The 23750-nt window shown below is 44.0% G+C and overlaps 1 protein-coding gene across 1 annotated transcript in view; it reads right to left on the reverse strand.

Moving 5' to 3' along the window:
* Iqcj (IQ motif containing J) overlaps positions 1–23750 on the reverse strand; it is a 116437-nt gene that overhangs the window by 13228 nt on the left and 79459 nt on the right. The gene's annotated exons all lie outside the window — the stretch shown is intronic.

The following is a 23750-nucleotide window of genomic DNA, read 5'->3' on the forward strand; positions in this document are numbered from 1 at the left end:
ACAATAAATCTCAGCTCAAGAATACTTTTGTGTGTTTTGCAAGTTATTATTTTCTTGTAAGAGAATGTGTCTTGATCTATCCATCACACCACTGTTTCTTATTACATGTAAGAATGAAAATTAAGTTAATTTTAGAATTTAGTCAGAGGATATCTGTCCCTTTTGATATATGTGTATATGCCTTTTCATCAACAAAGGCCACGTATACGTCTTGCAGAAATTACTTACTTTGAGTTGGTAGTTAGGAGCTAAGCTAAATTAGACATTTATTTGCCATTTACTATTCTTTGCAGGCTGCATCTCTCACTTGACCTACTATATGACATGTGAACACCTTTATGTATTGTTATTTTAACTTTCTTTTACATGTATGGTTTGCACAGCAGGTGGAAGCAAATATTGCTAGCTAGAGTATAGATAAGTAGGTAGGATTGTAGACACAATATAGATAAAAGATAGATAATAAAATAATGATTAGATAATAGAATAACAGATGAGAGATAGATGGAGGAATGGAGGGATGGTTAGATGTTGGAGAGGGAGGGAAGGAGGTGGAGCCTTAAACGAAGCAGAGTCTTCATTTCTGTCTTCTTTCCCCCTCTTTCTCACCTACTCCTTTCTCATTTCCCATTAAGCCTCCAACAACATAATCAATAAATCCAAATTCTAAAACTGATTAGGCTTAAAGCCACTCTTCCGAGATAAAGCAACTAATTTTAGTGAGCTACTTTGCACATCATCCTATAAGGAATAATCTTGAGTGTTCTCAGAAAACAGAGTTGGATTTTTTAGGTTGCAAACGTTCCCTTTTTCACCTTCTACATTAAAACTGGTAGAGATTCAGCTCTCCGCACCCCCAGGCCCTGCCCGTGGCGGCTCCCCGGGCTGGGGCAGGGGTGGAGGGATTTGCACTGGGTGCCTGCACCTCGCCACACTTCCATCCTGGGAGCTCCAGTGGTGTGCTACTTTCTTCACACTGACTCTCCACGCTCTAGGAACTCATATTAAACATAAGGTCTGTGACTAACTCGAGCTTTCTGAGCAGCTGTTCCGATGAAAATTTGGAGGGCTGATTTCATCATTTGGTTATTTAAGCTAGCTATACAAAACACCCAGTTCAATTGGCCTGAAAGTTCTGGTTTTCTCAGAGACAAATAAGGAAATGGGCTAGCTCAGCGGGCTCACTGGGAGTTCCGCCATGGAGGAAGTTCTGTCTCACATGTTTTATCTCTAAATTTCCAAACAAACTGGTCTCTACCATGACTGGTTTTGCCCTCTGGTCCTATTTGTCTGTAGTTCCATGTTGAGCCAATGCCATTTTCCTGCTGGAAATCGTAAGCAGCTCCCTGTTGCTGTTACAATGGATTCCAGACTCTTCAGTCACGGTCGTGGGCAACATCCTGACTCTGCCTTGTGCCTCCTATCAGAGGCAGTGTCACACAAACCCAGAATCCACATGCTCTTTCATGGGGTGTCCAGTGACAACCTGTGCTTAGCATTCCCTAGGAAGACCATCTTTCCTCTGTGTACCTGTCTTCCCAACACAACAGGAAGACCGGGTACCTGCCCTGCTTCTTTAGCTCCCTATGGAGATCCCAGGTTTTCATTTCTGCCTTCCCTTAGGCTCCTAAAGGCCAAGGCCACCCATTTATTTACTCCCTGTTCCTGCTCCTCCCCCATGTAGGGTGTTTAAGAAGTGTCTGTTGCATGAGTGAATTCAGTGTGCTGAGTATGAGGAAAGGTAACAGCCTAATACCCACCCCACCCTCAACTCCTAAGAAGGTTTGTGGTGCAGGGGGATGGTTCTCTATCTCTTCTCCACTGTTATTGGGTCCCAGGAGCTCTACCTTGGGGCTTCACCTCCCAGACCCCTTTGATGTCATCGTCGGGGAGGATTTCAGCTGAAAGAGGCCTTGGATGAGCCAGAGAAGGTGGAAGAGAGAAGGTGGGAGGCTCAAGCTTTTATTTGAGCTCAGCTTTGCAGGGCTGAAGGCCATAGCTCCCTCCACCTCCAGGCTCCCAAATGAGAGTCCAGGTCATATGCTCATATTTGTTCTCTTCTCTTGCATTTGTAAGGCCTTTCCTTCCTTCTTCCTTTTCCTGAGGTAAAAATTCCCTTGCTTTGTCTTCCCCTCCTTCTCCTCCCCTTCCTTCTCTTCTATCTGCTTCTCCTGCTCCCCAGTTTCTCTTCCTTTTCTTCATCCAACTATTGGCCATCCTCAGGGCCTTCCAAACTCCCTGGGGCTCCCCACCCACAGGTTCCCACCTTTGTTGACAGTTGCTTCAATGTAAATCTCTTCAGTCACCCCTGAGTGTATGTGTGTCACCTCTCTCCACCAAGGACTCTGGCCAATGTGCCCCAAGGCTCTTCCATTGCTTTGGTTTTCCCTTGCTTTGCAATTCCTTTTCTATAATCCAACAAATTGAACAAATCACATGAATAATCATGTGAGTTGAAGGGAGTGTATGTCTAGATGCTGAGTGTCCCCTGCAGGAGAAGCTGTCCCACCTGAAGGCTCAGTGTGACTTGCCAATTATTAGGAGAGTCCCATGTTCTACTTCGTCTCTGTCTGTTTCAATATTTAGGCCCAGCCTCTTGGTGAAGTCCAAGTTGAACTACACTGGCACCACTCAGCATTCCATCTTCTCCCAGGTGATATCCGGTGACCCTGTGTGTGGAGTGGTAAACGAAGATGAGCCGCATTGCCAGGGCTGATGCTCCTGGAACAGCCCTGTCCCACGGTCCTGAGTCGCCTGAATGGTGGCCACCACATTGTGTCTATGTCTGTGCATCTGTGTGTCTGTGTGTCCCCTCTGCCTTTAATCCTGTAGGTTTTTCTCTTGTTATAACACTTGATGTGCCACTAATTCCTTGTTTGTACACAGGAACAGAAAGGAGGTAGAAATAAATGTTAAAGCTACGTTATTTTTAATGAAACACTTTAATAGGTAGTTTGGACATGATTTGTTGACGAGGTTTTTCTCTAAAACTAGAAGTGAAATGCCTGCTTTCTAACGATGTTCTGGCCTTGCTAATTCTGTACAATACTTTCCATGGAAAATAACCCATAACAGTCTCTGCCAGTCTGAACACTGCCAAGTTCATCTCGAGAACGAGTCAGCCCCTTGACATGATGATGCATTCTCTGCCTCTGCCTGCCTCTGTCTGTCTCTGTCTCTGTCTCTCCTGTCCCCTCTACTTCTGATGTCTAAACCAGCAGGATGTGTTCTTTGGACATGATTAAAATCAACATTGCTTTCCACGTAAAGAGCCCTTATGTCTAAATGCAATTGTTTTAACTTTTCCAGCTTCCACCTAGGCTGCTTGGCACGCCTCATCCCCACAGTACTTAAGTGAACTGGAAATGGGGACACAGTCGGTCATTCGTTTCACTGCACAGTTCTGGGTGGCAAAACTTGTGACATTCACATCAATCAGTTTTGCTGGGCAGGGGGAATCATTCCATATTAACCTAAGGGTAACTATTTAACAACGTGAAACGCTGATATTACTTCAGATGCTTTTGACTATTCAATCATTTGATTAAATATGAATAGGCCATCTCTCTTTCCTTACCACCCACCTTTTTAGAAATGGAAGTGTAATAAGTTCACTAAAAAGAGGTTACTAATGTTTGCATAATTTGAGAAAAGTGGAAGACATAAAATCTATACTAATTTTAGCTCTGCATCATTAAACATGAAATATTGATTATTGCTCTTTGTAACAGGATTGATGAAGCTAGCTGGACTGCTACGTCCACATAAAGCGATTCTGATGCTTTGCCCTCGGACCTCAGAGGCTGTAAATGACGGCCCTTGGTGACACCCCGGAGGCCACCATTCTGATCCACAGCCTTAGGAGATACATTTCCCAGATTAGATCCACAATGACCCAGCTGCACAGCCCAACACCAGAAAATTAAATTGGAGGGAGTCCAAACCTCTGTTGAAATAACTGTGTGAATTACAATGCTTCCACAGGCCTGGTTATAATGTAAATGTGCTTTACAATTTACTGCCATTTCCCTTCTCCCCCTGCTGTGTGTATATGGGCATTAATAGCCATCTCATATACTTAAAGGCAAAAAGGCATCAAAAATAAAAATGCAAGGTTCACAGGTGCTCCTTTAGAAAGGAAGAACTAAATCCATTATTTCTTTCGCCACTTTTGGCAAAACCGGTGTATGTTTAGTTTCTATATTATGCATTAATGTGTTTTTTTTATGGCTGGCAGACCTGTAAATTTCACACAGGGAAGTTACCTCATAGCTGAACAGGATTCTCTTTGAAGAGGGGAAAATGTCTAATAGGACCCCATAGCTCATTTAAAGGACTCATCCCGGTAACTTACGGACACATCAAGTAGATGTGAAGCAGTGGCATAGAAAGAGATTTGCCTGTTTCTGGCCTTTTGAGGACATATTTGTTCATATTTCACCAGTAATTATACTGTTAATTCTAGGTATTTTTTTGTTGTTAAGATGATGTACAAAGGGGTTACAATTACAGACTTAAGGTAGTAAGTACATTGCTTGTCGTATTTGCTACCCCCTTCCTCATTTTTCTCCCACCTTTCCTCCCTGCCAACACCCCTCTTATCCCTCCCTCTGCTTTCATCATTTTTTTAACCTTCCCAGTGGTGGACATCGTCATTCTAGTCTTCAATGCTTATGAACTCTATGAACATTAACAATAACACAATTTCTTCCAGGTTGGGTGAGGTGATATGTACATTTCTTTCCTTTTGCTTAGTAAAATCTGTTCCTCTTTTTCTCTCATTTCTTCCCTCCTCCCCACTGTCCTTGAGTTGCTTAGTTCACTTTCATCCGCGTCCATCGCAGCTGTTGGGCCCCCTCTACTGTATTTTTTCCACCCACTTTCCATTCATTCTGTGCCTTCCTCCCGGCTTTCCTCAGATGTGCTCATGTATACACCATATGTGAGGTAAAGAGTATAGGGTCCTCTAAATACCATGTAAGACCATAAATACCATATAAGAAGCGGTCCTTTGCTTCCTTATCTTTGGAGTTCTTTTCAGTCTGTATATTATTTTAGGTACATATGAAGAGTGCTTGGGTCTTACTTTTTGGTGCATTTCTCCCAAGACTGTCCTTTTTTTTTTTTTTTCCCCAGTCCTGGGCCTTGGACTCAGGGCCTGAGCACTGTCCCTGGCTTCTTCCCGCTCAAGGCTAGCACTCTGCCACTTGAGCCACAGCGCCACTTCTGGCCGTTTTCTGTATATGTGGTGCTGGGAAATCGAACCTAGGGCCTCGTATATCCGAGGCAGGCACTCTTGCCATTAGGTTATATCCCCAGCCCCAAGACTGTCCTTTTTTGGTCTCACGTGTATTGGTATCTTGGGTCCTGTTTGCTTTGTCATGTCTCTTTGCAATTTGATTCTGACACCCACATATCAAGGAAAGCATGTGCCGTTAGTCTCTCTGTTCTTGGCTTGTCTGGCTCAACATGATTTGTTAAGGACATTTTGATCCAAGGAGATTCAGGGGCTGAGACTGGGTGTCAGCAAGCTGAGCCAGGTTCAAGCTGGACCTCACTGGGCTGGTTCACAGTGGAGTCACCATTCACCACCTTGTACACAGTAAACGTGAGATGCAAGGATGACTATGAGAGTCCATTGTTCATTCTTGGTCAACCAACCAGACTATGCATAGATAGGGGAATACAAATGCCTTTGACTACTAAGTGCCAGGTACCAGAACTCATTGGAACAGATACCAGGGAACCACTGATTAAGTACAAACTTAGTCACAGGCAGTTAAGGCACCGTGCTTGGCCATCTTGGACCTGGGACCATTTTGGTGCCTGAGATTCTTCCAGAACAGATGGGAGTTCTGGAAAGACATTCCCATATGACATCACCCAAGCCACCCCTCCTCCCTTGTCTAAACAAGCACCTGCAAGCCACAGCCCAAAGCACCACACAAGCAGGTAGCCTGGTCTGTGTTTGAAAAATACCCTTCAGAATTAAATGCCTCCAGTTCATGTTCCTGGGTGACATACTGGGTGACATACTGTACAAGCTCAAGAACCTTTTCTATTTTCAGATCATATCTATTCTAGAATGAAGACTTGGCTCATCCCAGAGTTCACTACCACCAGTAAGTCTAGGATGTAAGACCTTGAAATCATACTTGAGCAATAATTTTCAGGTGATCATCACGATAACTTAAAGTTGATTAAGCTTAAAAGCAGATCAACCATGAAAAAAAAAAGTCAACCAAGATTGAAATACTAGGTGTGGTTATTTTTTCATTCCTTTTTTTTTTTTTTTTTGGGCCAGTCCTGGGCCTTGGACTCAGGGCCTGAGCACCATCCCTGGCTTCTTCCCGCTCAAGGCTAGCACTCTGCCACCTGAGCCACAGCGCCCCTTCTGGCCGTTTTCCATGTATGTGGTGCTGGGGAATCGAACCGAGAGCTTCATGTGTAGGAGGCAAGCACTCTTGCCACTAGGCCATATTCCCAGCCCATATTTTTTCATTCTTATATATTTCTGTTTCGCATTCTGAAAAAGCCAAGGAAAGAAAATCTTGAAGATTATGCTTCAAACCAAGAATCCGAATGTAAATAAGCACACACACCAGTGACTACATGTTTCTTGGAATGCAGACAGAATAGCAAAGTGGGTAAGGAAATCTACACACCAACTCCAGATTTCCTGTGCCCAAACCATGAGAAATCTCTAACCCGATTCTACATGCATTTCTTTGTAGTGTAGGAAACCGGTAAGATTAGATTTTTTTTTTTGCTTCGTTTTATTGGAAGTTGGCAGTCCTTAGTTCCCAGCAGTGCTGAGCAGTGAGAAAGTAGCCAGATGCATGCTGGGAAGAATTCCTTTGACACACTCTACGGCATCTTCCACCTGTGTCTCCTCCTTTCCCTTTCCTCTATTGCAACTCACTCTGCATCTTGTGGAAAAGGTCCATGTCAGCTACACAATTACAGTGGTCTACTTAACTGCCCCACAAAAAGCTAGAGGTGTAATTATTATTTCCTTTCTTTTCTTGGATAAGAAAACAGATGCAGAGAAAATCTATAGCCTGAATAGTCTTGCAGTAGGATTGAGATATGTCACCTGACCAGCCAGGTTCTAGCATCTGAATTCTATCCTCCTGGCTCTTCCCCACGAATGTCACGGGACGTGCAAAAGCATGAGTGCCCACAGCATCCCACCAATGGCACTCGTAAAGGAGACATGCGGTGTTCTACAAAGGACTCCATTTTATCAGAGGAGAAAAGACGAGCTTTCCGTAGTCCGGGAGCTATTGAAACTGGTTTACACATCTTGCAATGCCGATCAGAATACGGGTGAAATAAGCCTGACTCTCCTCCAAATGACAGTGGAGTCTGGAGGAAGCATGGCGTAGAGGCAGCAGAAGGTGGGTGGCCTCATGAGCTCACACGGCAGCAGCTCCTCACAGAATGGCCAGAATGGTGTGACCGCAGAAGGAGTGTGGGAAGGAGGATGAAAATGCCACTCAAGTGGAAGCATTAAGTTCCACGGTGGAGATTAGGGGCTTATTCAATAAGAATGGCATTCATTGGCAAACAAAGACTCATACACAAGGGAACAAAACATAGTGTGTACAAATCCTGTTGCATGATGAGTCATAATATCCTTACTCTGTGTGTGTGTGTGTGTGTGTGTGTGTGTGTGTGTGTGTGTGTGTGTGTATGCATTCATGCACTGGTACAAGAGCTTGAAATTAGGGCCCAAGTGCTGTCCCTTGAGTTTTTGTGCTCAGCACAGGCATTCAACAACTTAAGCCATACCCCCGCTTCTGGCTTTTTGCTTACTAGTTGGAGGTAAGACTCTCAGGGACTCTCACGCCTAGGCTGGCTTTGAATTGTGATCCTCAGGTCCCAGCTGCCTGAGTAGCTAGCATTACAGGGATGAGCCACTGATACCAGGTTGACACAACACCACTACTGTGGGTTACACCCTCTTCCTAGTCATGGGGTTCAGAGGACTTGCTATTTCTCCCATAGATTCATCCACTCCAAAGCAAGCATTAATTTTCCTGACTAGACAAATGCACATAGAGAAGGACATGACACTAGGTGTGCATAAAAGTAGCATTATTTTTCCAAATGAAGAAATTCTCAGCAGGATGACTTTACAGCAGAATATTCTGAAAGAATGTCTGAGTCTCAAAGAAGACATTAAACCTCAGTTGAACTCTCTGCTATTAAAACTACCATCACATCTTTTAGCCCTGCAACCTCTATGTGCTCAAGACATTGACATAAGTATTAGCTAAAAAATTAAGAATCAATATACATGCAAAGGGGACTGTGGTTTTCTAAGGGTGGGAGAGAGAAAGAGGAGAGAAGATGAAATAGGAATTTATTGAAATGAAACACAAAATAATGTCTCCCTGAACTTCTGGTTCCCCATTTGACTCCCTCTGTTCATACCACATTGCTTTCCTGACTAATGTTTACTCCTATTTAATATGGATTATTATGCTCCAGGTGTGTGAAGTCTTCAAATCAAGGTTCACACCCTAAATTCTCCAGTGCCTTCAGATTTCTCATTGACTTCTCAACAGTATCACGGTCCCAGTGGCACTGGAAAAGCTCTTCTGAAAATGCATTCCTTCATGGACAGAGTGTCTTATACCACTTTTCCCTTTGCTGGGTGGAAATCTATTAGCATTGTCTTTGAGGAACAATTCTAGCTAAATTCAGCATGGCAGCTCCGATGTATATACAGCCTTCATCTGGCTCACCTTTGTTGAGGTCCATGCTAGACCTAGCCATCAACTTTGAAGTGTGGAGGTGAGGAGACAGCCACCAAACCCCTAAAGACACAATCAGAAGCCATTTTTAAGACCTTCTTACCACTTACCCAGCTGTAACTTAAGCAAAACCTTATTGTATTCTGGGACATTCCCTCAGGAGAAAAAGTCCTAATATTCCACCCCACAAAATAATAAAAATGAGCACTATAGGTAAGAGGTCTCAAAAATATCAATATAAGTGGTTGTGAGCTTTTCTAGGTCTTGGAATCCAATTTCATAGTGTCTAAATAATTTATAGCAATTGCCAATTCATTAGATTATATTTCACCAGAGCCAAACCTACCTATGGATTTCTTTATGTCATTAAAACACACATTTTCTAGGAGAAGCATGGGATTTTCTGGGTTTGTCATTACCCACCAATTGAGAATGCATCCCACTACTTAAAGCTTGATCATTAGGATGTTTTCCCCTGTGACAGAAAGGAACATAAATGTAAGGACAATGTCCCAACTCATTGTCTCTGATTCCAAGGCTGTCTGGTATTGGCTGAAAGCAATTCACTGTATGTGTTGTGCACCCCTGCTCCCCAAAGAAAACCAAACCCAAAGATGCCAGGGCATAGCCACAACACAACACAGCACACCACATGCTCCATGCACACAAAACCCACAGAGCCTGGGGCAAGAGTGAGCTACTCTAGTCGTCATGCAAGTCAACAAGTAGATCAAAGCTTGTTCACATGGCCCTGTCTCCCGTATGTCTCCTCCATTCCTTCAGAGTCACACACACACACACACACACACACACACACACACACACACACTTGCTTCCTTCCTTTCTTTGTCTAGTTTCCTAACTCAGCAGTGTATCCTGAAATACCACTGTTTAGCTTGCTTATTTCTGAAACTGATTTTGGGATGACCAAAGACACACAGAAAGTTCCAGATACAGGCTGGTGGCATGCACCCATCAGTCCTCTGCCCCTATGTCAGCATTGTATAAGATGTAGCTATAACACAGCTGTATAAGATGTAATAATGTAATACTCTGATATCACACTTGTAATATATTGTTAATACACACATGGTCTCTGTTCCTAGTTCCTGGCACAAAGCTCCTAAAAACCTCGTCATTTCCTGGGTTGTAAGTATGATGACACCTTTTCCTCCTCGTTTCTTGCGTTAATGTTTGTTTTAGTTGAATCATAGCAGTTCGTAAACATTGCACTTATTTCTGGAAAGCTCGGTGACTTCAGTGTTTGACCTTCGTCCCTGGCTCCTGGCACCAGGCTTCTCAGAGCCTTGGGATCTGGGTGGTGGGTGGGAAGTTGGGGGGACGGCTCCCCAGGTTCCGGGAGGGGCTGCTTATTTCACTCCACAGCCAACACCAGCCACCAGTCAACGTAAGCAATGGGCCGTGACCCCCCACACCGTGGGCTCCAAGACCTGGAGAGCAGGTGGGGGGCCGGGGCGGGGGACCCCCGGAGGGCCTTGGAAGCCTCACACCTTCCCGCAATCCCTCCAACCGTGGGCGCCTCCCATGTGGCTGTTGCTGAGCTATATCCTTGACAGTAAAGCACCGAAATAGGAATTAGGTTACTCGGTGTATGGCCCTCCCGTTCTCCCCTTGACTGCTGAGTGGCAAACCATGGGGCGTGCAGACCCCTTGATGGTCCTCTGGTGGAGGAGCACCTGGCTCCAGTCCAGTTTCCAGCTGTTAGGATCACGTTTTATATGAACACAGCTCTTAGTTATTCTGAGATTGTCAGAGAGTACCTTCTGGGTTGTATGCTTAGCACAGTTTTATTTGAGAAGATATTAATAGACTCTTGTCCACGGTACCTGTATCATTTTACAGTCTCATCAGCAGGACAGGAATGAGCTTCCTCATCCGTCCTGCATCCTTTCCAGTTCTTTCCGGAACTGGTCCTTAAATCTCTGATTGCAGCAGCTATTGGAGCTCACTACTGAAATCTATTGGTTTGTGTGGGAGGAGGTATGTGTTGCATTTATCATTCATGCTAATCATTGTGTGTGTGCACGTGTGCGTGCGTCATACAGGGGCCTGAACTCAGCCTCACATCCTTGCACAGCTTGCTGGCATTCTACTACTTGGGCCACACCTCCACTTCCCACTTTTTGGTAGTTAATTGGAGGAGGAGTCTCATGGATTTGAACTGGGCTCCTCAGAGCTCAGCCTCCTGACTAGCTAGGATTGCAGGAGTAAGCCATCAGTACTTGGCTTACTTTCGCTCTGTCTTTTAACTATTTTTATTGTTATTATGAAGATGATATACAGATATTTTATTTCTTATACAAAATAACTTTATAAAGGGAATTTCTTGCCTCTGTCATGTGTTAATCGAATCCAACCTAGTAGTGCATCTTATTTTCCTTCACCAAATTTCAAAAGGACATTGTTGTCATTCCGTGTGTCCAATTCTTATTTTAAAACATCACTAGGAATTCATAAATATTTAACCAATGCAATTTTTCTTATTTTTTTTCTTCTTATCACACATGAGGCATTTCTACTAACTGTTGCTTTTCTTACTATAAAAACTCAAATCATCCCATTTGGGCACAGAGAGAGCTCTGCCAAGTTGTCTCCTGGGTCTTTAAAAAAATATTATCTTCCTTGGGTAGTTTTACAAAAGAGTTTCAAGTCAATATGCCAGTCTGTGAGGGTAATGCACTTGGCTAAAGTCACTCCTAAAGTCTTTCCAATAGGATTTTTTTTTTTTTTTTGGCCAGTCCTGGGCCTTGGACTCAGGGCCTGAGCACTGTCCCTGGCTTCTTTTTGCTCAAGGCTAGCACTCTGCCACTTGAGCCACAGCGCCGCTTCTGGCCGTTTTCTGTATACGTGGTGCTGGGGAATCGAACCTAGGGCCTCGTGTATCCGAGGCAGGCACTCTTGCCGCTAGGCTATATCCCCAGCCCTGCAATAGGATTTTTTGACACAAGGTCTCTGGCACCGTGTTGGCTGAGTCCAACAGAGTGACCAGGGCTTGCACACTTCCTCCCACAAACTCAGAATCAGTCAGATCTGAACTCCCTTACCCTCCCCCTGGCTCCTATTGGTGGGAAATGATCTCGGTATTTAGGTGGCTTTGAGTTTTAGAATGATTTTAGCATTTTTGTTTCCTTGTTTGGATAGTCTTCTTTAGAGCTGAACATATTGAATCTTCCTTGTGTTTAATGTATATGTGACATTTTCATCTCTAAACTTTCTCTTCACTTCTTTTTTAATTAACTCATTTTCCTCTTTCTGCTTTTGTCTTTTATTTCTTTTTACAGTATTATCTGTACTTTTTGACTCTTCAAGTTTAGATGATTCATTTCTTGAATCTTGAATTCTCTTTGGGCTCTGTCATTTCCTTGGCAGTGAATTTGAACGTAGGCTAAGCCCAAAAGATTGGAAGAGAGTATATGGAACTGAAATGAGTTTGAAAAAACATTTTTGAAGTCTGGCTTAAGGGGCTGAGACAGCAGGTGCTTGTTTTGAAACCTAAGAACATCTGGACCGTGGGAAAGAGGTAGAAAGCCCACAAGGGCTCCATATCCAAACCTCGACGGAGCCACTGGACACTGGGCAGGATGTCATGTGCCTTTTAAAGAAAAGCGTTTGTCTCTACTTAGAGGAAGTGGTTGTAATTTATAATGACTTACTTCTCTGCAGGAAAGCACTCGTGGGCAATCGCCTTCAGGCCATTCCCTCCACAGTCCTAAGACCACAGCAGAACCTTTCAAGAAGAGGTTTTCTGCAGAGTGTTTCTTAACCCTTTAAGGATTTTCATTAGGCACCTGTGCGGTCAGGAAAAGCAGCCTAAACCAGGACAGAGCATGTCCCATCATCAGCCTCAAGCACACGCACTATTTGATTCATCACCATTTTAACAAATGAAAAACTAAGACTCCAAATTGCCTGCCTAGCATCCAACAGAACAATAGGGATCTGAATCCAGTCCTGTTCTAACTTCACAATCATCCATTGCATTGCTTTCTGTTTGAGAAACACAAATCATACAGACCAATGGAACAGAATGTGGAACCTAGAAGCAACGCCACACATTGGCAGCCAGTCATCTTTACAGGGTGCTCAGAACACCTAGTGGATCCGGACAATCTTGTCAATAAATATGGCTGAGATTTATTGGATATCCACATGCAGAAGAATTAAACGAGATTTCTACATTGCAACTTACCAAAAAAGTACACTAAAAATCATTAAATATTTACACTTAAGATCTGAAACTATGGATCTACTAGAAGATAAGAGGGAAAGCCAGACACTGGTGACTCACTTGTAATTCCAGCTGCTCAAGAGGCTGAGACCCAGAAGTCTGTGGTTAGAAGTTAGGTCAGGCAGATGAATAGTCCATCTCCAAAAATAAGCAGCAAAATTGGACTGGAAGCATGACTCAAGTACTAAAGAGCCAGTTAAAAAAGCTGAGTGAGCAAACCCCAGTTCCACCGAAAAAGAAATGGATATTGAACTTAGCAGCTTTTTTTTAGAACCTTACCCCCCCCCAAAAAAAACCGTAAGAAACAAAAAGAAAATAATTCAAAGAGATAAAAATAGATGTGAGGAATTGCATTAAATTTAAAAGCTTTCACAAAACAAAGGAAACAACCAACAGCGTGTAGAGATATGGGAGAAAATATTTGCAAACTATATTACCTAACAAAGGGTACATAGCTAGAATGTATAAGGAACTTAGAAAGCCCAAGAGCAAAAAACCCCAACCCAATTGAAACATGAAGAACAGATCTAGTAGACATTTCTCCAAACGAAACATACAAGTGGCCAACAGGCACACGAAAAAAATAATTGCAGCATTACTAATTATCTGGGAGTTGCAACTAAAACTCACAAACAGCTAACATCTCACCCCAGTAAAAATGACTAATCCCAAGGATACTGAAGATGAAAGATGTTGACAAAGATGTTGACAAAGGGTAATCCTTGAATGCTGGTGAGGTACATGCAAAGGAGCACAGCCATTCTGGAAATCTGCATGGAGGCTTCTCCAAAAATGGGAAATCCAATGACCAGGTGACCAAGCAATTCTAGCCCTAGTAAAATATCCAAACAAAATGAAATCTGTACTTGGAAGAGACATCCACATCCCGTATTCATTGCATCCCTAGTCATACTATCCAAGAAATGGAAACAACCAAGTGTCCAACAACTGATAAATGGAAAGAGATACACTGACATGATGCACTACTATTCAGCCATCAGAATGAACATTTGCTATTTGTGATAATGTGTATGACATGCTGTATGATGTCGCACATAATGGAATCTAAGAGACTTAATCCCAAGGAAACTGAGAGTAGATGGTGGTCACCAGAGGCAGAGGAAGGGGCAGGAAGAAGAGGAAAGATTGGCCAGTAGACACCAAGTTAGATAACAGGGGTGGTTTGGTCTGGTGAGGTACTACTCCCAGTAGGATGAATGCAGATAAGAATAATGTACTTTACATTCCAGAAAACTAGAAGCCACAAAGTTTTCACCATAATGAAATGATATGTCAGGAGACATGTGTATATGGTGATTTAAACATGATGCACTGCACATATGCATTAAAACCTTTCAAACATCTTACTAATACGTGCGATTCTACAAGATACTGCCCTGGCTCTCCACCTCTTCTTAATCTGACACTAGTCTTGTTGCATTGGAGACCTACTTGAATGCCTCCAGTTATCCTTGATGGCCTCGTCAAAGGTCTTTTCTCCAGATGCAGCGATGTCCTGTGATGTTAGCGTTATAAGGCTTCAGCATGGGTGTTTGAAGGGGAAACAATTCAGTCCACAGTGGAGAACTGTGAGTTGACTCTACCACCCTCCTCCCGCGGTAGCCCGCTGCAGATGCTGCCCTTCCAGGTCCTACACAGCTAGAGTGAAAACTAAAAGGGCTTATCTAAGACTCTTCAGGGGAGCCACGGCATAGAAACCTGTGCTACAGAAGAATAGAGGCAGGCTGATTGCCTTCTAATGGAGGATTTTTTTTTATGCCTCAAACACATAAAGGGGAATATGAAAACTGCCAGGCTTCTGCAAAGATGACACTGAGTGTGCAGAACAGTATTGCACTGCAAAGTTTGTTTCCTCCACTCCCCCAGGGCCTTCATCAGGTGGGAAGTATTGATGCAGGCTTGGAGAGGAGGGGAAGACTGTGGCACCATTTCTTCCTGGGCCAGAAGTCATTTCTCAAGGATGGGTCCATGGGTTAGCGAACATGCACTGCCTTCAGGCCGGCCCTCCATAGTACTAAGACAGCAGCGTAAGTCCACAAAGCCAGAAGGAAAACATTAGAGTTTACAGCAGCAGAGAGATCTTCAATGCTTTAGCACAAACTTGGCTTGTTTCTTAATGGCTATGCATGCACCACCCTGGCACTTCCTATTGGTTGAGTGAGAACCCAGGGAATTATGGGAAGAGGAAGCATTTGAGCAGAACCCCACAGCATTGTGGGAATAAGAAGTATTTCTAAGAAGTGATCTGTCCCAGTGCTGATTCCGATTTCAACCCAAATTTGTTGGTCAAAAATATGAGAGCTGGGGGCTGGGAATGTAGCCAAGTGGTAGAGTGCTTGCCTAGCACACATGAAGCACTGGGTTCGATTCCTCAGCACCATAACCAGAAGTAGCGCTGTGGCTCAAGAGGTAGAGTGCTAGCCTTGAGCAAAAAGAAGCCAGGGACAGTGCTTAGGCCCTGAGTTCAAGCCCCAGGACTGGCAAAATAAATAAATAAACAAATAAATAAATAAATAAACAAATAAATAAATAAATAAGAGAGCCAGAAGTAGAGCTGTAGCTTAGAAAAAGCTCAGGGACATCACCCAGACTCTGAGTTCAAGCACCACAACCTACAAATAAACAAACAAACAAATAAATGAGCTGATTAAGCTCTTCAATTGGTCAAATGGAAGCTGCTACATCAATGACTGAATTCATGTTGTGGTGTGGACTGTCTTTGTAACTTCCATATATACCCTAAGTCAGGTTACTGACTTCTGTTGCTTTTAGGTCCCATTATTTTGTTGATAGAGATAACTCTGGGGTTTGTTTTGATAATGTTCCCCTGATGTTTTGTTGTCTTGTCAAACTGAACACGTGGTTAATGGGAAACAGATTGGGTGCTTCTATGTCCTCATTTATTGTGAAAGGAAGAAGAAATGCATGTATGCCTGCCAAGAAACAAGTCACAGGCTGCAGAAAAATGTCCTGCTGAACAGAAAATTAGACAACGGACAGGAAACAAAGGGCACTATAAAGGAAGTCTTTCAAGCCTGAATTAGGTTACTGACTAATAAGGATCCTGTAGGGAGTAGTGATGAAGGGGCTGGATGTTTATTAAAGAACCATCCATGCAAATTGCCCGACGGATGGTATTGCCAGCAGAGCCTTGAAGATCCTGGGATAAGGCAGGACCTAAGGGCAGCAGCCATTAAGCAATCTGGATGTGGAGGCATCTGCAAAGAAAGTAATTAAGAATTGTCCTTACCTGTATGTGTATCCAGAAGGAGATATAGCATTATTTATCAAAAGAAGGATATTTCGGCAAGTAAGCCTTAGGAAATTATATCTGGTGGGCAAATGGCTTAACAGGAAAGGTCTTTTGTTTGCTGTTCACCCCCAACAGTGTGATGTGTTCCTGAAGAGATGGGGGGGCAGGTATTGGGTACAGCCAGGGAAATGCCACAGAAGGGCTGGGGTTAGCCCATGCAGGACGTGGAAGGGCAGGAGACGTCCACGGGTGCTTGTCTGAGTCTCCTCCTCTTCCTCCTCCCCCTCCTCCCCTTCCTCCTCCAACTACCCCCTTCCTCCCTTTGCTTCTACTCCTCTTCTCTCTCTCTGCTCTCCTTTCTCTTCTCTCTCTCTCTTTCATATGCAAGAATTTATGCAATATACACATGTTTCCTTTTCTTTTCTAAAATTTTTCCCTCTTGGAAGGTGGGGGGAAAAAATCCTTCAGTTTCTCCAAGAACATTTGTAGCATTCATTTCCTTCGCAGTCAGTGAGACAGACACTTCCGAGCGACTAAGCCCTGAGAGCCTTTGCAGGCCAACCGCATTGCATGTGCCCTTTCCTGCGTGCAGCTCAGCCTTCCGTGGGCAGCAAAGACAAAAGGATTCCAACATTCTGGAGGAAGGAAGTGAGCCTCGTGGCGAGCTGTGCAGTGCAGTACACTGCCGGCATCCCAGAACATTCTTCGGGGGCAGCTACCCATCATCGCCTTGGAGGCATTTTACAAATCGCACAAGGAGACCCCTTTTCAACCCGTAGTCTGGCACAGTGATTGATGTGCACCTGTCATCCCAAGCTTCATAGGTGGGTAGGACTGGGAGAATCATGGTACCAGGCCAGCCCAGGCAGAAACGTCCCCCTGAATGGAGGCTGGATGCCCTGGCTTGTACCAGTGATCGTGGCAATAAAGAGAAAACTGAAGTAGGTGGATTAAATTCCTGAGTTGGGGGGGGGGTTGGCGGATAAAAGAACCCTTTCCTAAAATAATCAGTCAAAATCACGGCTGGAGGGCTGGTTCAGACGTATCACACCAGCCTCGCAAGCATTCAGCCTTGAGTTCAAACCTTAGTACTGCCAAAATTATGATGCCATTGATCATCATAATAAGCTAAATGAAATCTTTCGGGTGTTCAGTTTCAGACCTAGAAGAGGGTTACGGTTTTACCAACACTAACCCCCAAATACAACACCGTGCCATATTGAAATTTCTGTGCCGGAAGAGTTTTAACCAGCAGGGAAGACCTTTCCATGCTCCTGTGAACACCTCTCCAAACTCGAAGCCCTGCCACACCAGGGACAGCACATCGTGTGCTGAGCACACTCAAGTGCAGAGGCTGCCTTACTGCCTTACTGCCCTGGTCCTTAGGGACAGTGCTTGGCCTTGAACCCAGACACTCTGCATCCAACATCTCTGTTTACAATCGTCATAGTAGGCTGTCTGTCAGCATTTGTTCAGTGAATGAGACAGACGGGTGTTAGTAATCCACAAAAGGACTTCCACAATGACAGAGATGCGGGGACAGCCATGGCACAGTTACAGAACTATCATCTACAAGTCCTCCCTCAGCCCCATGCCTTTCATCATCCCTCACCTTATCTATGATCTAACTCAGCTCATGATTTTTATTTCAAATTCAGGCTATCAATGAAGTCTCCCAACAGTCACTCACCTACTCCACTTCAGAACCCTCAGAACCTACTTCCTCTACCCGTGAATCCCTCTGCCTCTCTCAGACCTTGCATGGTCTTCCCCTCTTTGCATCCTCCCTGGTTTGGGTTGAAATGTCACAACCATGGTCGCCGAATGCTCGCGAGCTTGGGCTGGTGATTGCCGATCTGGCTGCTTCCTCTCTCGGTAGAAGGAAGAAGGCACAGGGAAAACATGAGGCATTTTCTCCAAGAACCCAGGGAGGGGGGAGGCTGAGAGCAAAGGCTGAGCACAGCACAATTATTCTTGAGACAGCTCTGGCTTGAGGAATAATCTGGGTCCTTTTCTATCATCTGTCAGGAGCTCCCCAGAAGCACTAACGAAGGGCTCTTTCCCAGGGAAAGGTCTCTAGACTTGATGGTCCGTGAAGACTCAATGAGTTCATTTTTCCTCCCTTTCTAAGTTTCTCCACTCCCACTCCGGCAAATGCGCATTCATTATCTTGTCAAAACTGTGCTAAAGGATAAGTTTTAAAATAATGGTGCTCTGCTCCACAACCCTAATTGCCTCCCAACCATTGTATATTTGCTTTCTTAGCATGTGTACAAATGAAGGCAGATCTGGCTGCATTTTTTTCTCAACTGTTTAGCTGGGAATGCTTACAGGAAAAAAAAAATCAACATGGTTTCCAAGTGCCATGAAGGTTCAAGATAAAGTTAGTTATTACCCTTCTCCAGGATCTTATAAAGTTAGTTATTACCCTTCCCCAGGATCTTATAACTTCCCCCAAAATATATTTTCAGAAACAACATGCTAGGCTTGTTTTGCCATATTCCCCAAACAATGAATGCCCCTTCTCAACAGCTCTGGATAGATGACTGGAAAAGAAATTTTCTTTACAACTATCATTAGTGAGAGTATCAGGCTCACACCTGTAGTCCTGGCAGTTGAGCTCAGCTTAACTCCAGTGACACCAGTAGTCTTGAAACTCATCAATGGAACAGTCAAGTGGTTTTTCAGTCACCACTTTATTTATTTACATTTTTTTTCAGAATAGTGTACTGGACCTTTAGTTTTCTCTCTGATCGTTTTAGGGCACCTTGAATTCCTCCCTAGATCTTCAACTTCAAATGCCATAGCTTTTACCTTTCATATTTTATTAATAAGGAAAAAAAGTGATGAAAAATAAAACAATGAAGCCTTTGGACACAGTTTATTCTTGGCTACCCACAGGTGGATGTTGTAACCACCAGAGTTTTCCAGTAAGCTTTTGAAGGAAGAAAAAAATGATATAATATCAACTATGAGGTTAGCCATTTCACTTTATAGCCTGGAAGTAAAAAGGAGTTACAAAATAGAGCCTATAAATGATACCCTGTATAAACAGCTTCCCACCACTGCTGATGAAACCCAGGCTCTAAGACTCAGGCTTTCAACAACCATTATAGAATTTAGTAGAAGCCCTAATGGAACAATGACTCTTGGGTAATCATTTCCCAGAATCTTAGAAGAGAGCAAGACAGTGAAGCTAAAGTGTTAGGATTCAAAAATTGAGAGGGGGGAGGGGTAGATAATGGATGCCTCAAGAAATATGGAAATGATAAAAAAAAAACCGTGCAGGACTTTGAGAAAAGAAGCACAGCCTTTCTGACTTCAATTTTACTTAAACAAGCTAAGTAGGAAAAGTCACTCTGCAAATGTCAGTGTTCTGCCTCCCCCCAATACTTCGAAAGATCAACGGAGGATGAAATAAAAAAGCGCCACCATCATGGGTCTTTGATTGCTAGCCACAGAAATTGGCTGGCTAATTTAGAAGACAAGGAAGTAGGAGAAGGCAGTGAGCACAATTGGGGGCTGCTGGCTATGTTGCAACAGAAGGACACAAACTCAACTGAAAAACCTAAGACACAAAATGCCCTGTCTTGTGTTCCCCAGTGTGAACTTGGGTTTTCCTCACTCCCTAACCCTGAGTTGCAACGATATAGTCAGAACCATCACCCTGCAATGCCACCCTGCGAAGCCTGCGGCCTCCTCAGGAATTGTCCTTTGCCTGATGAGCTTGTGAGAAGAACAGAACGTACTGGTCACCTTACAGGTGTCCAGCGTTTACAGAAGAGAGGAGGAAAGGTCCTCAGACTCTAACAGAAGTTTCTGAACTCCTTGCTACAAACAAGCAGCCAGCAGAAAGGGATTTAGATAAATGACACGTTTCTGAGACGGCTAGATCTCCTAGCAGTTTATCAGGTATGGGTCAGAAAGGCAGTTAGAAATGGCAGCACCAATTAAAATCCCATTGGACCTTATCAAAAAGGCATCTGCGTTGCTTGTCTGTGGGCTCAGCTGCGATCATTGAGCTGAAAGGAAAGCTGAGTGAGGCTGTTCTCCCTCAAAAGGCACACACAGCAATCTGCAAAATTGAGCGATGCCTCCACTTAGCCCCAGAACAAGTGCGGTGATTGGGCTTTGAAGTTCGCTTTGCTTGCCTCCGTACTGCGGCAGTTGAGGTACAGGGTGGAAAGAGTCACTAGGGCCAAGGGGGACAGGGCCATTTGTCCTTGTCCTTCAACCTGGGCCTTGCCTGAAAAACTGGGAGGAAATCTCCAGTAGGCACGTGGCTCACATGGACTCGGATGGAAACTCTCTCCCGGAAGCAGGAACCCAGGAGTCTGCTGTTGAATCACATCTATCTCCACGTTTCTGTCTGCTTCCGTTTTGATAAACCATCTGGTCCTTTGTTTGCATGCTTAGGAAAGGATCTGATTTTTTACCTTCCTCGCAGCTTGCGGACTGGCAACTGTTCATGTTTTAGAACATTCCAGAAGGAAGCCAGAGGCTTACAGAAATAAGAATTAAGTTTTAGCCAGTACAGTCTTCAAGGTAATTTCACATGGCCACAAGTTTTGTCTATGACCCCAGGTCAGCTAAGAGTCAGTATCATTGGTTAGGCAGGGAGGGGGCTGGTATAGAGTCACCCACATCTCCTGGCTCCGCGTTCGGTGTGTAGTTCACGCTTCTGAAAGCCAGACTCCCTACTGAGTCAAACTGAATAGAAGCTCCATGAGAACAGATTGTCTTTGCCAGTCCCGCACTGAGTTACCATTGATGGGTGGGAGTTGAAAAGGAAAGAATGAAATAAAGAACCACTATAAATCATTTTAATGATCTCTTTTTGTGCCCTGTTCATTCCAGCGGTTTACTTTTGGATAATGTCTTTCTATGCTTCCAACTCTTGGCATTTTATAAGTTCCAAAGCAAAGGGCTTGAAAGTATCCGAAACTCATATTTTTAATAGTAGTGTTTCTAAATCTTCTCCCTCCCCCTCTTGTTTTCTTCCTTCCTTCATTTCCTTTTGGACTCTTTCCTTTCCTTTTTTTGCGATTCTGGGGTTCGAATTCAGGACCTCATGTCTGCTAGGCAAACATTCTACCACTTGAGCCGTGCCTCCATCCCCGAATCTTCACATGTTGAAAGAATTTTGGAGTAGCCTTAGTTGTGTGGAATTGCTAAGCCAGGCTAAGATGCTTTTCAGTTTTAGGAGGTGTATACCTCAAGAAGCACAAGTCCCTATGCAGTTATTGTGTGTGACTGCCCTTTCTCTCTTCACAAGAGGGAAGATTATTAGCCTTGTGATGGCTGGTCATTTCTCTCTCTTAGCTTTGACCTCATTCTTTCTTCTCTTTTTTATACTTGCCTCTCTTTCCGTATACATATCACACAAATGGACCCTAAGAGCCTTTTCATCAAAACACGGAACTCACACTATTTTTTTTTTCCTGTCAGTTGTGGGGCTTGAACTCAGGGCCTGGGTGCTGTCCCTGAATTCTTTTGCTCAAGGCTAGTGCTCTGCCATTTAAGCCACAGTGCCACTTCAGGTTTTGGGGTGGGTAATTGGAGATAGGAGTCTCACAGGGACTCTTCTACCCAGAGCTGGCTTAGAACTGTGATCCTCAGATCTCAGCCTCCTGAGTAATTAGGATTACAGGCGCGAGCCACCAGCTCCTAGTTTACCCCACGATTCTTAACCACATCTCTCACAACCCGACATGTCTCCCTCCCTCCGCTCAGCCAGGAAGGGGACCCCCACACACCTAAAGGCCTTCTCTATCTTTAGAAGTCATCAAGAATCATTAATGTTGCCTTTCTTGAGTGTAGTCTAGATGTGATGTGGAGCCAGTGGACAGATTGCCCTCCGGCCCCAGTACAGCCAGGGCCACGGCTCAGCCCAGGGCATTAGATCTTTAACCATGACTCTTACTCAAGCAAGGACACAGGGGTAGAAGATTCTGATTCAGTTAGTGATTGCCCCTCAACTACTCACCAAGCTCTCTGCTACAAAGTGGTGACTGGGGCTCTGACTTCCCTGGCTTCCAGTTTTCCCATCCATCCAGAGAGCCAGAATCCCTACTCTCCTCAATCAGTTTCCCCTTACGTGTGCCAGCTCAAGAGATTTCTGTAACCAACTCTGATTGATTCACGAAAAAAAATCCGGGGAGCAGATGTTTCTTGAGGTCACACTGCCTTACACAGAAAATAATATTTGGATAGTGGTCCAGACGGTGCCTGTAGCAGCTGAGGCTCTGTCCACTCACCTTCTATGGAGCAGGTGATCATGATTAGAACTTAGCTTTGCACTCCTAAACTATTCAATAATTATTCTGAGTGCTTTATAAATGTGATCTTTACTCTTAAAGTAATATTATGAAGAAATTACCAGGGCAGTGAAAGGGTAAATATATTGGGTAAAGCCACGCAGCTAGGAAGCACGTTGGACCTGGACAATCTGACTCTAGGATGTGTTCTCCAAGTGTCTAGCCTTCGCTGCCCAATGGGTTTTGATGTCCCTGCCTCCCAGTGCTGAAGACTACATTGAGGATGTGTCACAGAATGACTTCTTGATTCTATACTTAGTAGACTGAAGTCTCAGATTGGGAGAGACTGCCTGTAATTGTAGGAACCATGGACTCTGCGTACTCAGCATCAGGGACCCAGGAATTGTTTCCACATGACTGAACTTTTATCTCTTTCTGAAGGGCCTTCATCCCTCCCTTCAGTTCCAATGAATGTTTCTTGTAAGTTAGGCCCTCGGAGCCCATTTAATGAAGATACAAGATAGAGAAAATCATTCCGCGTCTTGACTTAGTAAATGTCACATCCATGGATAGCTCCACACAACTAGACCTGGAGATGGAAACCGGGGCCTCCAGGATGCTGAGCTTGTTTTCTGCTACCCAGCCACATGTCCAGCCCACAAACTGTCCCCCTCCCCAATAAGAAAAATGCCTTTTTAATTTTGTTTTCTAATCTAAGGACCAATATCTAAATATCAACGCCAATAGCTTTGCATTATTGTCCTAACATCAGTATGTCAACACACCCAGAGAAAGCGAGCACCCCCCAGTACACTTTTATCATTGCAGGGAGAATTAGATGCTGCATTGACTCTAGCTTGTGGCATGCTTTGCATGTACTAGATGCTCAGTAATGTGAGAGGCCATTATTTTCTCCTTTCTTTTTCCAGTTGTTTAGAGCCAGCGAAATTTGCCTTTGTGAGGAAATAGTGGTGCAGAAAAGAGCCTGGCACACAGGCTTTTCCACTTGATTAAATTTTCACAGTCCATCTAACTACCCCATAACTGCTAAGGAAACTTCTCCATTTCTGCCATACGTTCTTTGTTTAATAGGATAAAGCTCATTTCAGAGATTTCTAGAGAGCACTTTTCATTAGGATTTACAGGACCTACTTTTAAAATTCATGGCCACAGGGCATTTACAATTCAACCAAGGAGTCAGAGTACAT

Source organism: Perognathus longimembris, chromosome 5 (genome assembly GCF_023159225.1).
Source record: "Perognathus longimembris pacificus isolate PPM17 chromosome 5, ASM2315922v1, whole genome shotgun sequence".
Classification (NCBI taxonomy): Eukaryota; Metazoa; Chordata; class Mammalia; order Rodentia; family Heteromyidae; genus Perognathus; species Perognathus longimembris.